Source organism: Calonectris borealis, chromosome Z, assembly GCF_964195595.1.
Source record: "Calonectris borealis chromosome Z, bCalBor7.hap1.2, whole genome shotgun sequence".
NCBI classification, from domain to species: Eukaryota; Metazoa; Chordata; class Aves; order Procellariiformes; family Procellariidae; genus Calonectris; species Calonectris borealis.
The window spans coordinates 48,017,511-48,039,661 of record NC_134352.1 but is presented as its reverse complement, the minus strand read 5'-3'; positions in this window follow the sequence as shown (position 1 = coordinate 48,039,661).

The following is a 22,151-nucleotide window of genomic DNA, read 5'->3' as shown; positions in this document are numbered from 1 at the left end:
GCGGTTGTTCTTGACTGTAGCTTACTGCTCTGTGTACAGATGTGGCAGGAACTGATCTCTGTTAATCCCAAATAGCAAACCATATCTCACAGTAGCTGCCCTTTACTGGTAGCTGTGCGGAGAACTGTATCAGTATGTTACTTTGGAGAACCTCGGATCACAGAATTCGTCAATGTTTGATCTCCACTGATCTCCCCAGCAGAAGACTGAGGTACTATTTGACGTGAACATACCTTTAAGCATGAAAATTTTCATTTGCTTAACTTCATTTACCTCCACTACCAAACTGTGGCTCAGTTGTTGGCCTTGGGTAATCCCTGAGCAGCATATGTAGTAGATAGATGGATATCTGTTGCATCTGACCAGCAGTCTGGAACAATAGTTAAATTATGCTGACCTAATTATAAAGTTTTGTGCAGGTGGGTTTAACAGTCTGTCTACATATGAAAATAGGGCAGCAATGGTCCCTGTTTGGGCCCTACACATATTTCGTGGGTACCATTAAAATTTGGACATCCTGGTTCAGTGAATTGGGTCAGCAATTGATATTCATTGACCTTTGAGCTGTAAACTAGGACCTCCAGTTACTCAGCGCTGGCCACAGACGACCTCGGAAGGTCCAGTGAGAAAAGTCTGTGGGGCATTTTGTGATCACTGTAAAGACGGTTAGTAACAGTTCATTTCAGCTAAACTGAAAATAACTATTAATTTTTACCAGTGTTTCCTGAGTAGCAAATTGGGATAGTAATTGAGCTTTGGACTCACGACCCCTGAGCCAAATGTGGGACATAGAATAGTATTTCACATTGTCCCTGAATAATTAACTGAGGGAGTAACTGAACACATATGAGTCCTTTGAATTGGAGAAGTAAATGACCCTGTTGCATGCTAAGCAGCAAAACAGTGCAGTGACCCAACTGTAGTCTGCAGCCATAGTTAACTTCACTTGACTCCATTACAAGAGGTGGTGGCAGGATATGATCTCTGTTGATGCCCCCTCTCTCACATCTGAATTTTGAGATTTAAATTAGGCCAACATGTTGAAAGCTAATGACATCTGAACAGCAAACAGAGGCTGGCAGCTACCTCAGGAGAGTTTGAGCACCAAAGCATGTTGGAGCTTAAGCTCAGATTTCTACTGACTAGGACATATAGTCTGCAAGTGACTTCTTAGGAACATGAATAGGAAGCTGGACCAGGCAACTGCAATTCCTGAGGTCACCCACTACCAGCTCCGTGGCGGGCTGTCTGATGATTGGCGTATGGAATCCCTTTCCTATTCTAGTGTCTCACTGCAGCTGCAAACTCAACATTTCAGTCTTCTGAACTGAGGACTCTCAAAATGTCATTCAGAGTTCTACATTACCCATTAAAGACATCACTTTTACACAATTCTCAGTGAAAATCCGGCCTAAAGGAAGCCCACAGCTTTGCCATTGACTTCAGTAGAGCCAGGATTTAAACCCAGGCTTCAGTGTTCAAGTAAAATGTGTGTCTACCTAGCCATCTAACCCTCTCTCCAAACCTCTCCTGCTGTTTTCCTCTCCCCTAAGACCCAGTTGGATCCATAGATTTTGAGTATTATCAGAACTTCCAAAATGACTTTCATGAATGCAGAGAATTAATTTAGGGGGGAGACAGGATGGGACACTTTCTCCCACTTGTTCATCTTCCCTTCCATATCTCCAGAAACTCCTTTTTCTTCTATCCTCTTCATGAAGACGTCCACAATATTCCCTGAGAATTTTGAATATCCTTGGGATGTTCAAACAAGCATGATCATATTGCTATGTCTCCTGAATGTGGTTCAGGTCTGTTTAGGGTTAAACAACTATTTAGGAATAACATCCAGAGATCAACCCCAGCAACAGACATGGTGGCTACTCAAACCCCCACGACAGGCACTGTGGCTACTCAAACCCCTGTGACAGGCACTGTAGCTACTTCAACCCCCACGACAGGCACTGTGGCTACTCAAACCCCTGTGACAGGCACTGTAGCTACTCCAATCCTGGCGACAGGCACTGTGGCTACTCAAACCCTGGCAGAAGTCACTGCAGTTACTCCAACCCCCGCAACAGGCGCTGTGGCTACTCAAACCCCGGCGACAGACACCTCAGGTACTCCAATCCCCACGACAGGCACTGCAGCCACTCAAACCCGGCAATAGTCACTGCAGTTACTCCAACCCCGGCAACAGTCACTGCAGTTACTCCAACCCCCGTGACAGGCACTGCTGCTACCCAAACCCTGGCAACAGGCACTACAGCTGAACCAGAGGACCAACCCTTGCTGGTATCCATCGCCCCTGTACAGAAGAGGAAATCTTGGAAGCGGAAGTCAGGTCGTTTAGAAAGGGATGATGGAAAAGCAGGACCATCACGAGGAGAGGAGGAGGGAGAGGAAGAACTCATAAACGAGACAGAAACCACCCGATCCCTATCCCTGGATGAGTTGCGAGATATGCGGAAAGACTTCAGCCGTCGTCCAGGTGAGCATATTGTTACCTGGCTGCTCTGATGCTGGGATAATGGGGCCATAGCCTGGAATTAGAGGGGAAGGAAACCAGACAGCTGGGATCCCTTGCTAGGGAAGGAGGCATTGACAAAGTGATTGGAAAAGGGACACAGGTCCTCAGCCTCTGGAGGCGACTGCTGTCAGGTGTGAAGGAAAGGTATCCCTTCAAGGAAGATGTTATATATCGCCCAGGCAAATGGACCACAATGGAGAGAGGTATCCAGCACCTGAGAGAACTAGGCATGCTGGAGGTGGTTTACAGTGACCTGGACAACGAGCAAGTGCCCAAAGATCCAGATGATGTCCAGTGCATGCGACCCATGTGGCAGAAGTTGGTACGGAGCGCACCAGAGTTGTATGCCAGTTCGTTGGCAGCACTGTCCTAGACAGAGGAAGAAGCACCAACGGTGGATGATGGGAGATTCTGGGATTTCAAAGAAACTATCTCCTCTTCCCTTGTCTCGGCTGTGGAGAAACTGTCCTGGGAGTTCCAGCAATTCAAAGAGGATATGTCCTTCTCTCCACCTGTATGGACCAGTATCTCAGCTATCAGGAGTCAGTGTTCTTCTGCTCAAGAGAGAGGATATAGACAGTACACACCACAGGCCATCCTGTGGTTTTACCTGCCTGACCATGGACAGGACATGAGGCAGTGGGATGGAAAACCTACCTTGACCTTAGAGGCACATGTACATGAGTTGCAAGGAAAAACAATCACACAAGGGGGTTCTCCCAGGAAAAATGCTGCTCCATTTTTCAGGAAAAACCTGTCTCACGATGGTCCAGTTTCCAGTGAACAGTTCCCCAGACAGAGTAGAAGAGCTGATCTTACCTTGGATTGTAATGAAGAAATTCTTGACTCGCGTTTCCAAGAAGTGAGAAACGGATACTGTGACCAGGACTAGAGGGGCCCTGCCTCTGGCCAGGCGGAGGAAAGGGACAACTGGGTTTACTGGACTGTGTGGATTCGATGGCCTGGCACATCAGAGCCACAGGAGTATAAGACTCTAGTAGACACCGGTGTACAGTGTACCCTGATGCCATCAAGATATGAAGGGACAGAACCCATCTGTATTTCTACAGGGGGATCCCAAGAGTTAACTGTATTGGAGGCCGAAGTGAGCCTGACCAGGAATGAGTGGCAGAAGCACCCCATTGTGACTGGCCCAGAAGCTCCGTGCACCCTTGACATATACTACCTCAGGAGAGGGTATTTCAAGGACCCAAAAGAGTACCGGTGGGCTTTTGGTGTAGCTGCCCTGGAGACAGAGGAAATTAAACAGCTGTCTACCTTGCCCAGTCTCTCAGAGGACCCTTCTGTTGTGGGGTTGCTGAGGGTTGAAGAACAGCAGGTACCAATCGCTACAACAATGGTGCACCGGCGGTAATATCGCACCAACCGAGACTCCCTGATGCCCATCCATGAGCTGATTTGTCGACTGGAGAACCAAGGAGTGATCAGCAAGATTCGCTCACCCTTTAACAGTCCCATATGGCCAGTGCGAAAGTCTAATGGAGAGTGGAGACTAACAGTGGACTATCGTGGCCTGAACGAAGTCACGCCACCACTGAGTGCTGCTGTGCCAGACATGCTAGAATTTCAATACGAACTGGAGACAAAGGCAGCCAAGTGGTACGCCACAATTGACATCGCTAATGCCTTCTTCTCCATCCCTTTGGCGGCAGGGTGCAGGCCACAGTTTGCTTTCACTTGGAGAGGTGTCCAGTACACCTGGAACTGACTGCCCCAGGGGTGGAAACACAGCCCTGCCATTTGCCATGGACTCATCCACACTGCACTGGAACAGGGTGAGGCTCTGGAACACCTGCAATACATTGATGACATCATCGTATGGGGAGACACTGCAGAAGAAGTTTTTGAGAAAGGGAAGAAAATAATTCAAATCCTTCTGAAGGCCGGTTTTGCCATAAAACAAAGTAAGGTCAAGGGACCTGCACAGGAGATCCAGTTTTTAGGAATAAAATGGCAAGATGGACGTCATCAGATCCCAATGGATATGATCAACAAAATAACAGCCATGTCCCCACCAACTAGCAAAAAGGAAACACAAGCTTTCTTAGGCATTGTGGGCTTTTGGAGAATGCATATTTAAGATTACAGCCTGACTGTAAGCCCTCTCTATCAGGTGATTTGGAAGAAGAATGATTTCAAATGGGGCCCTGAGGAACGACAAGCCTTTGAACAAGTTTAACGGGAGATAGTTCATGCAGCAGCCCTTGGGCCAGTCCGGGCAGGACAAGATGTGAAGAATGTGCTCTACACCGCAGCCGGGGAGAATGGTCCTACCTGGAGCCTCTGGCAGAAAGCACCAGGGGAGACTCGGGGTCGATCCTTAGGGTTCTGGAGTCAGGGATACAGAGGATCCGAGGCCCGCTACACTCCAACTGAGAAGGAGATATTGGCAGCATATGAAGGGGTTCAAGCTGCTTCGGAAGTGGTTGGTACTGAAGCACAGCTTCTCCTGGCACCCCGACTGCCGGTGCTGGGCTGGATGTTCAAAGGGAGCGTCCCCTCTACACATCATGCAACCGATGCTACGTGGAGTAAGTGGGTCACACTGATCACACAACGGGCCTGAATAGGAAACCCCAGTCGCCCAGGAATCTTGGAGGTGATCACGAACTGGCCAGAAGGCAAAGATTTTGGAATATCCCCAGAGGAGGAGGTGACGTGTGCTGAAGAGGCCCCACTGTATAACAAACTACCCGAAAATGAGAAGCAATATGCCCTGTTCACTGATGGGTCCTGTCGCCTTGTGGGAAAGCATCGGAGGTGGAAAGCTGCTGTATGGAGTCTTTTATGCCAAGTTGCAGAAACTGTTAAAGAAGAAGGTGAGTCAAGCCAGCTTGCAGAGGTGAAAGCCATCCAGCTGGCCTTGGACATTGCTGAATGAAAAAAAATGGCCATTACTTTATCTCTATACTGACTCATGGATGGTGGCATGATGGGGGTGGTTGCAGCAGTGGAAGCAGAACAACTGGCAGCGCAGAGGTAAACCCATCTGGGCTGCCGTGTTGTGGCAAGGTATGGCTGCCTGGGTAGAGAACCTGGTTGTAAAAGTACGTCACATAGCTGCTCACGTACCCAAGAGCTGGGCCACTGAAGAACATCAAAACAACCAACAGGTGGATCAGGCTGCTAAGATTGAAGTAGCTCAGGTGGATCTGGACTGGCAACATAAGGGTGAATTATTTATAGCTCAGTGGCCCCATAACACCTCAGGCCACCAAGGAAGACACGCAACATATAGATGGGCTCGTGATTGAGGGGTGGACTTGACCATGGACAATATTGCACAGGTTATCCATGAATGTGAAACATGCGCTGCAATCAAGCAAGCCAAGCGAGTAAAGCCTCTCTGGTATGGAGGACGATGGTTGAAATACCAATATGGAGAGGCCTGGCAGATTGATTATATCACACTCCCACAAACCCGCCAAGGCAAGAACTATGTGCTCACTATGGTGGAATTAACCACAGGATAGCTGGAAACATATCCTGCACCCCGTGCCACCACCTGGAACACTATCCTGGGCCTTGAAAAACAAGTCTTATTGTGACTTGGCACTCCAGAAGGAATTGAGTCAGACAACGGGACTCATTTCCAAAACACCCTCATAGACACCTGGGCCAAAGAGCATGGCATTGAGTGGGTCTATCACATCCCCTACCATGCACCAGCCTCTGGGAAAAGCGAATGATACAATGGACTGCTAAAGACTACACTGAGAGCAATGGGTGGTGGGACATTCAAGCATTGGGATACACATTTACCAAAAGCCACCTGGTTAGTCAACATCAGGGGATCTGTCACTTGAGCTGGCCCTGCCCAATCAAAACTCTTACGTACTGTAAATGGAGATTAAGTCCCTGTTGTGCGCATAAGAAATATGCTGGGGCAGACAGTCTGGGTTACTCCTGCCTCTGGCAAGGGAAAACCCATCCGTGGGATTGCTTTTGCTCAAGGACCGGGTTGCACTTGGTGGGTGATGCGAAAGGATGCGGAAGTCCGGTGTGTACCTCAAGGGGATTTGATTTTGGATGAAAATAGCCAATGAACTGAATTATATGATGTTAATTTTTATATGATATTGTATATCATTATTTCTATGATTGCTATCAATGATATAGCAGTAAAAATCACCCAAATTAATGAAGAATGAACTCTGATGAAACCGAGCAAAGTGTAATGATGATAGAACTGGACGAGCGCACTGATAATGGAATCAGAACTGGCTTCAGGATGGAACAGTCCAACACCACACACCATCTCTCCTGCCCTGAAAGACTGTTATGACAGATGGAGCCCAAAGTCATGGAGTAAATGATCTCAATGGACATTTTAGAGGAATAGCCCATAGACTAAGGGAATGATATCTGTATGTGTGTATATATATGTATATATATATAAAGACAAGAACAGTGGTGGTGATTAATTGGGATGTATTAGAAATTATGAGACCTAAGCATGACATAAATGGTATAGAATAAGGGGTGGATACTGTCTTGATTTCGGCTGGGATAGAGTTAAATTTCTTCCTAGTGCTGTGTTTTGGATTTAGTATGAGACATACCCGCCATAGCCAGGACAGCTGGCCTAGCTGGCCAATGGGGTATTCCATACCATGTGTCGTATATGAATGGTAGCTGTGTTCCAGGAAGTAGCGATCGCTATTTGGTTATCGGTCAGTGTGGGTGGTGAGTGATTTCATTGTGCATCACTCATTTTGTATATTTTATCATTACCATTATTATTATTTTCCCTTTTCTGTTCTATCAAATTGTTTTTATCTCAGTCCACGAGTTTTTCTCACTCTTATCCTTCTGATTCTCTCCCCGTCCCACTGGGCTGGGGGGGGGAGTAAGTGAGCAGCTGCGTGGTATTTGGCTGCCTGCCAGGTTAAACCACGACAATATTTTATTCTGTCCATCCTACAATGTAAGAGTATCAGAATTATTTTCGTGTTTAAAATCCTTCTTATAGTTTGTGTCTAATACACTCTTCAGAATCCAGACTAAATCTTAATGTATTAATATCGTATTAGGTTTCCTACCAAGCCAGACATGAAATTAACTTAGTATTTGAATGATGGAAGCATTTGCTGTGAAGTTCTGCACCTTCTGCTTAGAGCACTGTATTACTTTCCATCAGGTAGATTCCTCAAAGGTAAATACAACATGAGTATTTCTGGTAGGATCACTGAGGTTGTCTACTTCTTGGTCCCTTAATTACAGAGCAGGTCTAGTCTCTGTGATCCAACCTGCATGAGTGCCAGTGGTCATCTTTTGTCAGCTGAAACTGACCCTCACCTTGTGTGGACTACATGATTCTCTGGACTGTTTTGATTTCAAGATTAACCAACCTAATAAAACTTTTCTGACCACTGCATATTCTGCGTGACTAAAAACGGCCTTACATTAATAGACCTGAGCCACAGAAAATCTCAGATAGCATCAAGCAAAGATATTGTCCTTTGCTGCTCCTTCATCATTAGTCTAAGGAACCTGTACACGTTCCAGCTACAAGTACGACAGGAGATATGAGCCAGAAAGGACATTAACAGTACAATCATAATATACAAAATGAAAAAGTATTCCGTATTTCAAAGAACACCATCCCCAGCTTCATGCTAACTTATATTTGTTACCTTGCTTTGTATCGGAAATGCTTTTCTCTCCTGCATTCCACAATATGCCAAATACTTTGCCAGATGTCTTGCATTATGTGATATGTTTTCACCTGGACAGAAAGAAAAGTTTCTACTTCAAGTCCCGTTAGAAACTTAAAGTCTCATATGTATTATGTACTTGGCAAATCCCTCCTTGGATGTTTAATGTTTCCTTTGCTTTAATAAACTTTGAACTTGTGGAACACCAACCATGTTTCCTAGGCGATTCAAGTGTATTCTGATAAAATACAAATGTGTAGACACTGGAAAGGACTTAAGGTCAAAATTGGAAAAATATGCCTCTCCCCAAGTTAGAGAATTATCCTTCCTCATACACATCATCCATTCTTGTAGTTACTTTACTCCTACAAGAATATTATAATCATAGGGCATAGATCAAATTACTCTCACTGCAGATGTGCCTGTGCAGAAAGGCCTATTACTGTGCACTAGTGTGTGTGACGGTGCGTGACAGGGAGAGTTTGGTAAGGGTTGGGATAGAAGACTGGTATTCCCTTGGTGGGCAGAGCTAAGGTGATGGAGTTTGACTGGAAGTACACCAGACTTGCTTTCTTCATTTAGTGAAATTCTAGCATGGAATAGATATTGATCTAAAATTAGTAGACTTTCTGGAGAGCTACATAGAGCTGTTCAAATTAAATTTCTGTAGACACATCTATATTACTATAATAGATCATTATGAAACAAATTGGATAGGCTAAGTATCAGCACAGAATGGATTTGCTGTCTTTTTCCTCTGCACGAATGTGTACACTAATTGGAAACCTTAGGGATCCCAAGAGAGAAGTCAGACAGCTGGCTGTTTACCCTCTGTGTGCTAGCAAATTTCAGATAATTACTATCACCTACCTACGTTCTTGCCTCCATTTAATTAATATAACACAATTATTTATGTGAATAAGGATGAAATTGTGCTTTTTATGGACTTTAAATGTAACAGTGTTAGTCCAGATCCATGGAAGCACCGAGGACACTAACACAAGAATAGTTTTAAGTTTTGTACTTTTCTCTGTCAACTGTGTTTGATTGCTAGGAGGAAGAACTGGAAACAAGCACGTCAGGGATGCACAATTTCAATTACTGGACAGCCACTAAAGATTTTGATTTACCACCATTGATTTATCACCATTTACCTTACTACTATTAGGTAGGCATCAGGCTTTAGTTTTCTTAGTGCATGGCACCTTCATAATAAAATGCTCCCTTTTGCATTACTTCATAGTTAATGGGGTATATTTTTCAACCCTCTTCTAGACTCTAATTCTATCGCCTCCCTTAGCACGCATAGAAATTCAACACCAGTCTCCTCCACTTCAGTCTCAGACTATTACCCTACCCACGATCTTCATTCTACTATGATGGTTCATACTACCATTCCTCACCTTCCGCTCTCTATCATGCACTCTTACCTTGGTCTTCTGGAGCATGATCTAACTGAAGGCCTCCTTTTAGCAATCGTGCCCATACCTCACTCTCCTTTTACATACTTCAGCAACTGTGGCCTCACTCAACTTCTGCCCATAAGCTTTCATTCCCTTATCTATCTCAGTACCTCCCTGCCATGGGATCTCATCCTGGATCCTGTCTGAATGTCTGAAACTTGGCCTCAGTCATGATGCTTTGGGCCGATCACAAAAGGGAGCAACAGTGAGGAACTTCAGCCTCGCCTTGGGAACATGTACTCAAAACAACAAACACATGAGCAAGCTGCTACTGTGTTTGCTGCCCTGTAGTATTTGTTTGAATGCAAACACAAAGTTGTTTGCTTTTCCTTCATAGAGGTCTAAACTACTGCATTTTTATCTATGGGCTGAAACATTTATGGTCCTTTTGGGAAGCAAGCTGAAACTTTTTACCACTATAAAAACATTTAAGCTCTTCCCTCAACAGCCTGCTTTTCAAGAAAGCCAGATGAAAGGTTTTGTAGTCAGAAGTGGGACACCATGTTGTATGGGACTGAAAAAAAAAGGAACAGAAATCTTAGCAGGCAGCATGATTTCCTTTGTCTCTTCTGGGCCCTCCCTTGAGATTTCTTTTCTCAGCTGTTTCACTGGGATTCCTATCTTCCAGTCAATACCTGCTGTAAGTGTTATAACTCTCATTACAACAAGCTTATTACTATTTTCTTGAGAAAACTGAACCATAACTCTCTCTCAGGGGCAGTGGCAGAATGACCCACTGGCTCCTGTGAAACAGAGAATCATTTAATATAGGACCCCCCGCCTCGTATTCAATGTTCCAAGTGTGACCAAAATATTAAGCAACATATGTATGCGTTAGTTTGGTAGATATCAAGCATCCTCTCTGTGTCCTTCATGTAATGGTGTATGTCAAACAGAATTCTTACCATGGGTAGGTCTGCCTACATGACCTTCTCTTTGTTGAACCTCTTAAACCTGAAAGGAACAGCACACACTGTTCCTTCCAGGGCATGAGGATAACCTTCACTCCTCCGGAAGCTTGCTTTAATTCGTTAAGCCAACACCCTGGTAATACACAGTCAAGCACCCATACATCAATCTTTTAATGAACCTGCCATGTGCTTGTTTGCCACATCTCATTGTGGGCTGGGCTCTTCATGCATGTGAAGCAGAAGTAATACATAATGTTCTTTGTTTCCTGCTAAAAACTAGTAAAAATCTGATGTGCTCTTCACCACAGATTGCATTTCAATGCTGGGGGAGGCAATTCCTACACTCAGACATTTGTAATCGTATGAAGTGAATAAATTGTCTTCTGTTGGTATTTCTGTTCTTTAAGGGTAAACAAACTAAGCAGCCACCTTTTCGTTGAAATAATACAGAGGGGAAAAAAAGCACATTTTCAAACAGAAACACGTGCTATTATCCAGCAATGATTAACCTTTTGATTTGCTTTGTGTTTATTTGGGTGCTAAAACCTTTCATTCTATTTTGTAGGGTCAGGCACATAATTTGCACAGCAGTTGCACTTAGCTTCCCAATGCTGCTGCTTATGTGAGGTTGGGCTTGAACTATGAGAAACATGCATTACTTTTTTGCAAAGCCCATATCCAGTAGATTCTTGGCACCACATCTACCCAGCACTGTTTACATAAACAATTATTCCAATAGCATGAGTTTGGATTTTTGTTGCTCTTCTTTTCTTATAAATCAGCAGACTCAATGGCAGACACAAAAAAAAAAAAAAAGAAAGAAAAAAAAGAAAAAAAGAAACACCAACTAAAAATCTTGTCACAAGGGTTTTTGGAGATTGTTATGCCTGTTGTTAGGAAATCAGACTATAAAGTGCAAAATCTGCACCTGTGTTTTGCAGCATTCACTTTTGGGTACAAATCCCTTCCTCAGAGATCAGTCCACTTACCTGCCTGAGCACAGCAAGGGAGTCTGTGGCCCAAGGGCTTGTAGCACAACTGTGGAAACGGAAATATGGGCTTACAAAGAGATCCCTCCCCTCTTCTCCTCAGAAAACTGAAATCAAGGGTACAGCAATGACATCTAATTGCAGCATGCAGGGTCCACAACGTGGAAGAAATTGTAGAGAATGCTGGTGCCAGGTTTCCAATTAAAATTTGACAGATCTTGTAAAATTACCATTTCCTTTAGCAAGCATCTGTGTTACTAAACAAGCCCCTGAAACAAAAAGCCCAATACCACCACCTCTCCCCAAGCCTCAAAACTACTACAAAAGTAAAAGTCCTTATAAACTATCCAATTCAGGAAAAGACAAAAATACATGGGAATAAACTAATAAATAATAAGAAAGCAAAGTTACTGGGAGGAGAAAGGAAAAGATCTTTTATTTCCAGCCTTACAACATTAGGAAACGCAGCCTTGCAGTTAGCTACCTCCACCTGATCTTAAATCCTTCTTGTTCGGTAAACCTGCTGTTTCATTCAGGGGCACGCTAAGACTTCTGAAGCGGTGATATAATTACTGTAATGGTGTAAGGAATCATGTATTCGTATTTTCAGATGAATTTACTGCAGCAGCTTTCAAGGTGCGGCTATGGGTTTTTTGGAGCTGCTGAAGCTTATTGCTTGGCTAATAATCTCTAAAATGTGATGCGTAACACACAAAATAAATAAATGTCTTATAAAGAGCAGCTGGTAGTGTGAAAAGCGTTTTTTCTTTTTTCAGACCTACATCTCATACTAGAGCACACCTGAAGCTGAGGATTCAGACACAAGTTTAGATGCCCTGTGAGAACAGACCTGTAGCCTGAGGTCCCTGGTGGACTGAGCTTTTGACAGCTTCTTGATTTTGGTAGCATCTCTAGGGCTCTCTAACTGTCATAGCTTAGCAGCTGCCTCCCAGTAATTCTTGGTATTTGGAATAATTACATCCCCTTCCTCTCCTTGGAACAGCAGAACTGGTGTTCCCTTCACCCACAGATTGCAAAATGGCTTATAGAGCTGTAGGAAGCCTGTTCTAAATATTGTCAGTCATTTCAATTTTCCAAGCTCAAGCTCACACAAAAATGTTTTCTGTGCATGATGATCTCTGTATTAGTCTAATGAGTACAGAGAGAGCTCTATATGTTCACTTCTTGCTATAAATAGCCACTGTTTATCAGATACTGTGTTCTATTTATTTTTCTCTCTTGAATTTGCAATTGCATGCATTTTACTTCATTACCTAGTGGAAAGTCCAAAAATGCAGACATTAACTTGTTATTTCTGGCAGTGTGCCCTCTGCTCAAATGATAAGGCACAAGGAGTAATATCCTTTCACCTTCTCTTGCTGTTCTAGGCCATGCTGAATTGGAACATCCCAGTAAAGAGAAAGACCCCTTTTCCATCTCAATCCTAAATTCCAATCCCCACCTAGATGTTGAACTCAGGTTAGTAAGAAAGATGGATTAAGGCACCGAGCTCCCATGCTGAATCCATGAAAGCTTTTCTTTGAATTTCTCCATTATCTGAACAGCTCTGTTAACCAAACCTATTATCTTTCCCCCTTGGTTTTCAAGTGGAGAAAGGAAAAGCAACTTCTTTAATGGCCCACAGATTGATGATTAACATTTTACATGTCCCTGCTGGTAAGTAAAAGAACTGCTTTGTGGACAGTGAAAATACCGGAGAGAAGGAAGCGGGAGTCAACTTATGTTATTAAGTTGTACTGCTTCATTAATCACAATCTTTTTTTATTGCATTGCTCAAAGCCAAATCCATTCTACTTCTCGGGAATGGGTTAGATCAAAACCAAGTGCTCTTAATGCACCTTTGACATCTGGCCTAGCAGCTGGCTATCTGCTAATATTGCTCTTAAGAAATGTCAGGAGCCACATTTACTGTGACCATTCTAGCCCTTCTGATTTAAGCTACTGTAGAGGGCAATGAATTACCTTAAAGGAGCTCCTCTGGAAAGCCCTAAGTTTTATTCTGGACCCCTGCCAGCCTCACTACTTCATGAGTATGAACAATCAGACAATCGAACTGATTTGACTTTGCCACTCCTGGAGTTTCATTGCCTTTAACCTTGGGATGTAATGATGGTAATGCCATGCTAAGTGCCTCTCCTACCAGGGGGAATAGGGTTTGTCGGCTCAAGTAGGGCACCCATTCTTGTTAGTTGAAAACTGCACTGATTTGCAGTGAGAGGGGAAATAGATTGAGCATGATTAATACCACTTTCAATGCAGCTTATTTTCTTTCAAGGCTTTTGAAGGTAGGAAGAGCCCAGATGTATTTATTTCTTTTTTAATTGTAAGCTCATTACTAAACAAGGCTGGGCTTAGCTTTTTTTTTTGCTTTTTTTTTTCCTCCCTGAGAAATTCTTTGATGTCTACTAAAGACTCAATAACATCAGCCTAAAAACCTTGTACCCTCATGTCTCCAGGCAGAGCAATGATGACTTGGTTTGATTATGGGCTGCATTAAATATGGAGGCAATTGTTCCTCTCTGATGAAGCTGCTGTGAGAGGAGAGTTTTCTTTTCCTCGCAGTGGAAGGTAAAGAAATAAGAGCCGGTCAGTGAAACTTTCCATTCCACATCAGGGAGGACATACTACAGAGTCCTTGGCTTTCCAGGTGTTATGTTGTTACTTTCTTTCCTAGTTATTTTCCAGTACCCTCTCACGTTGTTATCTGCTTCTGACTCTCTGACTTGGAAAGAAGCTGGGAGATGTTTTTCAGACAAAACTGAACAGCAGTTTAACAGTCTTTATGATAACTTGGCCCTTCTCAGACTGAAGGCTTTTGACAGAAGCATGAACTTCCTCCACAGGTATTGTGGTCAGAAGAGGCTGTTGTACTCTTCTGTTTTGACCAACAGGAACCAGAGACTACTGTCCGACATTTCCCGGGTTATTGAGCAGGAACTACTGTGCTCGCTGGGGCCTCTACAGGGACCCTGTATGCTCTAGGAGGAGCCTTTCTTGTTATATTGCAACCTGAAAGCTCTGACTGATATTTCCTAGCAAATCTCAGTGTGAGAGATGATGGGGGCTTTGGTTAATGTGTCAGCCTGTGAACCATATGGTGTAGGGACCAGCATGCATTCACTGCTGCCATTCCCACAATCAGTAACACCCAGAAAAACGGCGGAGTGGATTCTGGTGACCTGTGAGACCTTAAATGTCTGCACCTGTCTTCACCAGAAGGTGAGGACCAGAGATGTAATTCTTACACTAGAGTTAAAGAGAAGAATGAAAGACCTTTTGGGCAAATTGGTCCAAAAAGCGCAGTCCATCTGTGCCCACTGAGAGAGCAGGGGATGCTGGGGAACATTTCTGAGGGCTGAGTCTTACGAAGGGGAGGGAGAGAGATGCTGCTCCCTCTGTGAGCTGGATGCAAGAACAGAAGCCGAGTAGCTCTGCTAGCGCAGTGATGTGCTCTGGTTAGGAGTCCTGCCTGACAGTGGGATGTACTGTGGCACAGAGTTGTAGTGTGTCAATGGGCAGTAGGTGGCTTTTTTTGAGAAGGAGGGAGAAACTTCCACTGAAAATTTGCATCTCTCTGGCCTCTCTCTGTTGCAGGAATACACAAATAACGCCTCTCAGAAGTCTACTGTCTCTTACCAAACAACAATTCTTGTTTCAGGCCATTTTCTAATACACGTGGGACGTCAACTCTGCAAATATTCAGCTGTAGCTACGCCCACTTGGCAGCTACTCAGATGAGTCCCAGTCACTCACGGAAGAAGCCTCAGGGTGCTTGGAGATGGGCTGAGGACACTGTAGTGGACTTGATGGTTATCTGCTCCTGTTGGAGTTAAATCGACAGAACTCATTGTTTCAGAGAGGTTCGAATTCAAACTGAAGTGAAGAAGAACCACAGAGAGTTAAACCAGATTTCACTGAGAGGGGAAACTGAGGGACTCTTCTGGAGTACTTGGACTGCTGGTAGCACCTGAACTAGAGCGCAGGCTCCATTTTCTTACCGAACTTCATTATCTCCCTGTTTGCCATTGACACTTTCACACTGCTTTACCTTGTCCATGCTCCCCGAAACTTTACTGTCTCCCTATGTCATTGGTTACAGAAGCTCGGTGCTTTCACTCCATCCTCTATTTCTCATCAACATATTTCAGGAGAGCAGCTCTCCAAACGACAACTTTGCATGTAGAAATGAGCTCCGTTGCACACAAGATTTTGCAGGAACAAAGGCTCTGATTCATTTCACCCATATTCAGTTGGTTAGCATTGTGATTATCCAAAAAAGGACATGAAAAACAGGGAAGGAAGAACAGTGTTGTGACATTCAGGAACGTTGCACAGTCTCCCAGTGGCATTGATGAGCCAAGCCTGGAGCTGACTGAGTTACATGGCACACTCAAATTGCTGTGTTCGGAGAGCAAAGTGTTAATTTTGGAACTCACCCAGATGTTTCCATGGAGATCCACCCATACTACCTAGCTGCTGGGGCTGCAGCATGTGCATGGAGGTATTCAGTCAGATGTGATGGAGAGAATGTTTCTTCTAATGTTTCTTTTAATTTCAGGTGAGTGGTGCTATACAAGCCTATCTTTATGGGCTACCAGGGCTGCAGTTAGAAGTAGGTGACTATGAAAATTACTTAATGATGTCATCTAAATTTCATAAGGAGTAGAATTTAACCCAGCTACAGTGAATGCTGTAAAAGCCTTCTGTTTACAGCTCCTTTCCAAGGCTAAAAAGCACTGCCACTGGGGCAACAACGCAGACCAAGACACTGAACGGCTTGCGTTTGACCTATGGGCTGGAAATTCCTGCATAAACTAGAGTTCTCAATAACTAAGATCAGTGACAAAGGACGAGCATATGCGATGATGAAAGATAATGAGATAAAAAGTTTCCCACCTGCTCTGAATGTTTCCTTGGCATCATACCAATCTGCAAGCTGTTTGGCCAAAGGCAGATGAGAAACAAAATTCAGCAAACAATCTTTCTAAGAGAGAGGTGTTCTTTTGTTCACTCTGTGGGTTCGTGCAGCCGATGTCTGGAGTCTGGACTTCAGTGGGAGTTTTTTTAGTTTAAACAGACTGAATTTATGCAGAAAATCTAGTGTGTTTGGTAGCGGCTATAAACATTTCTAGCCTGCCATTATTTTATTTTACACTTAAAAATATGTAGCTTCTGTATGCATTTATTCATGTAAATTTTATACGCAGATGATGATTTTCTGCCCTCAGTTCCATCACTGTCAAGTAATGCTGCTGATGTCAGAGTAACTATGGGTTAATACTCTTGTAAAAGGAATGCTCTTGACTGTCAAATACGTCAACCCTTCCTTGTTTTATGTGCTCCTATTTTTCTGCAGTTTACTTACAAATGTTTTCTAAGGGAATCCCTGTGACCAGTAAATAAATGATTACTATTTAACTAATTATTACTACTACTCTATTTAAAAATAACATGATGGTGGCATTTGAAGCATATGATTGCATGGGTACTTTGTCTACTTAATATCGAAAAACACAATTTCTAATGGAACAAAACAGATTGGTCCAATGTGAAGCACTCCTGCCTCCACCTCATTGCTGGAGACAGGATGAAATAAATATTTTTATTATAAGTTGATCTTTCCAACAGAAGGTAATGTATCAGTGACTCTCTACGTTGCAAAGCTGCTCCATATTGGAAAGAACGCTACAGCAGCTCAAACAGAGGTCCAAGTTCAACACAGTATTGGAAAGAGAAGCTCTTGGGAGACAGCCTAAAAAGACACCAGCAGAAGATTGTAATGCCCCAAACTCAGCTGACAGAGACCAGCCATTAGCTCAAGTAGATCGACTCTGTAAATTTAAAATAGAAGAATCGGAGTTATTCTCTGCTTTTGATGCAGGCACTTGATTGCCACATTTTTGGTCACATTTGATAATAAATAATGAATTGTATACAGCCACTAAATGGCTGAGGAAGTTTAAATGGAACTTCTGTTTTCGGTCTTCTGTGGTGTGTGTTCTTATTCCTAGTCTTTCTATGGAATACCATAAAAAGCCATACTATTTTCTTTTAAATTTAATGAAAAAATGCATCAGGTTTATATCATTTTCTATTACCTTTCAATGCAATATTCTTTACCAGAAAACTGTGCCCACAGGAGAATTTTGTTTTTCACAGAAAGAACACTAGATCTAATACTAATTGCATTTTTTTTTTACACTTTTGACTGTATATGCCTTTACTAGCATCAGCCATAAATGCTCTCAGCCAGTTTTTGGTAGATAACATCTCTGCCTGGGGGCTAAAGGTTCAACACCTTTGAAAGTGCAAAGCGTATTTTGATTGTACTCGCTGAATGTTTTCAAACTAAAAGGAAAATAACAAATTTGGATTTCTTATTTCATACAAAGATTTTGAAGTCTATTGATTTGGTCCAGCGATGTGTAAAAGGCATGGTACCTATGCTTTGCTAGTGTTTGGAGAAGGTGTGAATGGTGTGCATTTTAGTAGAGTTGGATATCCTTTAGCATGCAGTACTGAAGGTTAGGAGTGATAACTTTAAATCCTGATTTGCAAACAGCCGCAGCTTCTCAGCATGCTGTTTCAGTGATATGACAGAATTGCAGGATTTTCCCTTAAGGATAAAAATGTTGTTACAGATCAGACTATCTTGCACAGAACAAGTCACTTTGAGACACTGGAACGATAACTCACCTTGGAGAGAGGCAGAGTGGATTTCATTAGTAAACCAGATGGCAGCAAGAGAATGAGGTAGTCAATGCCAAAACAGTATGGGTTTATTTGATAACATCTGGAAACCTTACAGTAAAGATGAAGACGGTGCTTATACCTTAAAAGTGCCAAGAAATAGATATATAGATATACAGATGCCAAATCATCTGCTTGCCTAAAATGACAGGAGTAGTCAATGATCTGAGCCAGCATCCCCAAAACATAGTGTTTAAACTTGGCGTTGTGCTCATTTTCCAGTAGGCCTCTCAATTAGCTATATAATGGTATTATGATTTAGTTTATGGACAGAAAACATTAATTTCTTAAAGCAGCATTTTTCTGCAAAGCTTTTGGCTGGTAAAATGTTCCACACTTCCTGAAGCTGTGTGGATAGCTACATTCAAACTGTTATTTAAGCACATGTCTAGCTTTAAGCTCATGGAGGAGGTATTGATTTCTTTGGATAGGGTATGAGCTTAAAAAGCACACACAAGCTAATGCCCACTCTCCAGGGACTCCTCAAAAGCATGGCCTTCAACCTCCCCTCTGTTATAAGGCAGGGAGGAGGGTAGAGAAGAAAATGCGTAATATGGTGGTAAAGGACCTTTAGAAGAGACAGAAATAGCGGAATGCCCCTGAAATGTACTTCCCTTTTTAAATTACCCTGAAGTGCAAGCCATGGCAGTTCAGCATTCATAGCAGGCAAATACACGGGCTGAAGAACAAAAGGGAGAAATCTATTCCCCTCCACATCTGCTGGGAGTGCCTCCAGAAACATCTAGTATGAAGCACTGTTCACAAAATTATTTTGTAACCTGGAAAAAGAAAATTTAATTTCCTCTTCCTTTTTTAGTGAGAAGATTAGGGCAGTGTGGCCTTTTAAAGAAGATGAAGGTAGGATGAGCTGTCTCCTAACATCATCACCTCCTAACATCATCACCTCCTCTTACCTCCCATTTGATATCACAGTGCTCCTGAGTGCGCTGCCTCAAGAAAAGATTGGGGGGCCAATTACAAGCCCAGTAAAGGAGAAATCTAACTTCTGAGCCAACAGGAAATTTTTATTGGTAAGAGAATAATACGAACATATATTTGCTAAAGCTTTACAATATTTGGTCATCAGCTGTCACAAGGAAGCAAAGGATGTGCTAAACCTTGCCTATGTCAGTCACTGAGTCATTTAGAAGAGCTTATCAACCACTACTGCAGTTTTAGTGATGCCTTCTTTGTTATTGAATGCATTTTTGAATGCCAAAATGCAACAAAAACAGGGGGATAGAGGATGCAATTTTTAAAGGTCTCTGATAAAGGCTTTCATTAATCTAAAGAAATTCCAGGCAAGCTCAGCATTTGCTCAAAATTGCTATTAGTTAATTAGTTGAAATGGAAGCATCTTACACACCTGCTGATCATGGAAGTAGTCTCTTAAGCTCTGTACTGCAGTGGGGATTTTGAAGGGAAATCACAACAGTTATTTCTAAGTCACTGATGGTGCCTAATCTGTTTACTTTCATACATGTAAAATTCCAGGCTTTCATATGAAGTATATATGTTACATGCTTAAACACTTTATGGACACCTGAACACCAGCACGTAGTTACATTAGAGTTGCCCCAAGTTATCCAAAATGTCTATATACTGGGGAGAGCTATGAGTGACCTAAGACCTTGAGGAGCAGTGGGCAGATGTTGAGAGCAATGCAAATAGGAGAACCACACCTTTCTGGCCAACTGAATTGAACCCTTACGGATAGAACACCCAGATAAAAGATTTGCTCAGATTTTTTAAGAATCATAGCTACACACAGAGTTTTAATGCATGTCTGTAGGGGGAGATGATATTTTTATTAGCCTGTTCAATATAATTGGAATAAAACCCTTCTGGGATCAGAGTCCCTTCATCAGGACTAATTGAAGCTCTTAAGTCTTCTGTAAATCTCACTTCTCTCATATCCACAGATCATTAAAGCTACAACAAAACTCCTGCATGAATAGGAAGGTAAGCAAACATTTTCCAGGAACAGAAGCATGGCCTGTAGTACCAAAATTGCAGCTGCCTTCCATAATAAAGAGGCATTTCACACCTGCATCAGAACAAATCTGTCGTTGTCCTCCCAAAGCAACCTGCAATCCAGTTTTCAAAGGACATTTTTGAAGATTTCTCTTGGGGATGGGGGTGGGAAATGAGGTGAACAGTGGAGGAGTAAGAAGGGAGAGAGGCAGAAAAATTGCTCAGCTAGATTTTGATTTATCCAGCACAAATGCTGGACTATTTTTAGGATGTTGATCGCATTTCATGAAACAATTCCTGTTAGGAAGATGTTGCTCAAAGTGCATGGTAAGTTATGATCGAATACATTCATGACACATCATGATCCAGAAGGCTGCATTTGCATGGGTTTGTAATTAAGTGAACACCTGTAAGTATATAATCCTTCTGGGACTGACAGCTATTGTTATTTCATGTTGTTCTGTCTAATGCATTTCACAATTGTCTTTCTTGAAAGCTTATATTAATCCATCTATCTTTGAGAAACTGTAATGTGCAAATGTATACAATAGTTCATACACATGGGAGTAGCTCTATTGTGGGCCTGGACACACTGACATTTACACTGGCATTTAACTGGCACAAGAGAATAGTAAGCAATGTCCTGTAAGACTTTCATATAACTGTGTTTCAAAATGTTATTCTACTTGTATTCTCACAAAGTGTTGACCACTGAGCTGTTTGCCAGTCAGAACCTATGAAAGTTGGTTTCTGTCTTTCAGGAAAAGTGGGTATTTTACTAAAACTTTTTTCCTAGACAGACTGGCAAGATGAGGCAGTCTTAAAATATCAAAGACAACAGAACAGTAAGGAAACATGAACTACACAAAATCTGTTGATATTGTTTTAAAAATCACTACTTCTGATCTTCTAACTAAAAAAAAAATACAGGCTAGGATAAAATGAGTACCTCTGACACTGTGACACTACATATTTAAATACCAACATATTTTCAGGATTCCCCATTTTGCAACACGTAAATACAACAGTCCATTTATTTCATATGGCTAGTAAAATGTTCAGCTTCATGATATCTGAATGATAAATGTTTACATATGAAATTTATATATATTTATTTTAGGTGGTTGTGAAATCTCCAAATGAGTCTTAAATATCTAGGACTTGAAAATCTAATCATGCTAAGCTGCACTTACTGCATCTCAGAATCCAAACTTGCTTACTTGCATTGTGATGCAAGAAACATTTAAACATATAGTTGGCTTTAAGTGTATGCATTAATCCTGCTGAAGTCAGTAACACTATAAACACGTGCTTAACAATTTGCAAAAGGAGACCTATAGATACTGTCTTTTAAAATTTACTCCTGCTTTAAATTGAGGGTCCTAAAAATGAAAAGATAGTATCTTTGAAAGGTACTATCTTCAGCTTTGACAGCTAGCATTTTCTGTTCCATCCTTCAGTATTAATTGTTACCAGACATACACAAACTTAAAAAATACTTGATATATTTATAATTTATTTTAAAAACAGTATCTTCTTTTAAATAAGTAACCTTGTGTTACATTACTGTGCAGTTTGCCTTCACGCAAGTGTTTCTTGTGTTGTGCTACTTTTCTACTAGCTGAAGCTTTCCCCCAAATAAATAGAGAAATAAATGAATAAATCTAACAATTTGCATATTCAAGAGTTGCAGCTGTAATTTAAATTGCAAAACAGAGCCACTTTTGGTGCATTGATGGAGCAACATGCTATACTTAATTCAATAGATTAAGAGAAAATCTGAAAATAAATAGAGACTCCTGACTTTTAGGTTTTTGTTTTTACCCTTCTCTTTT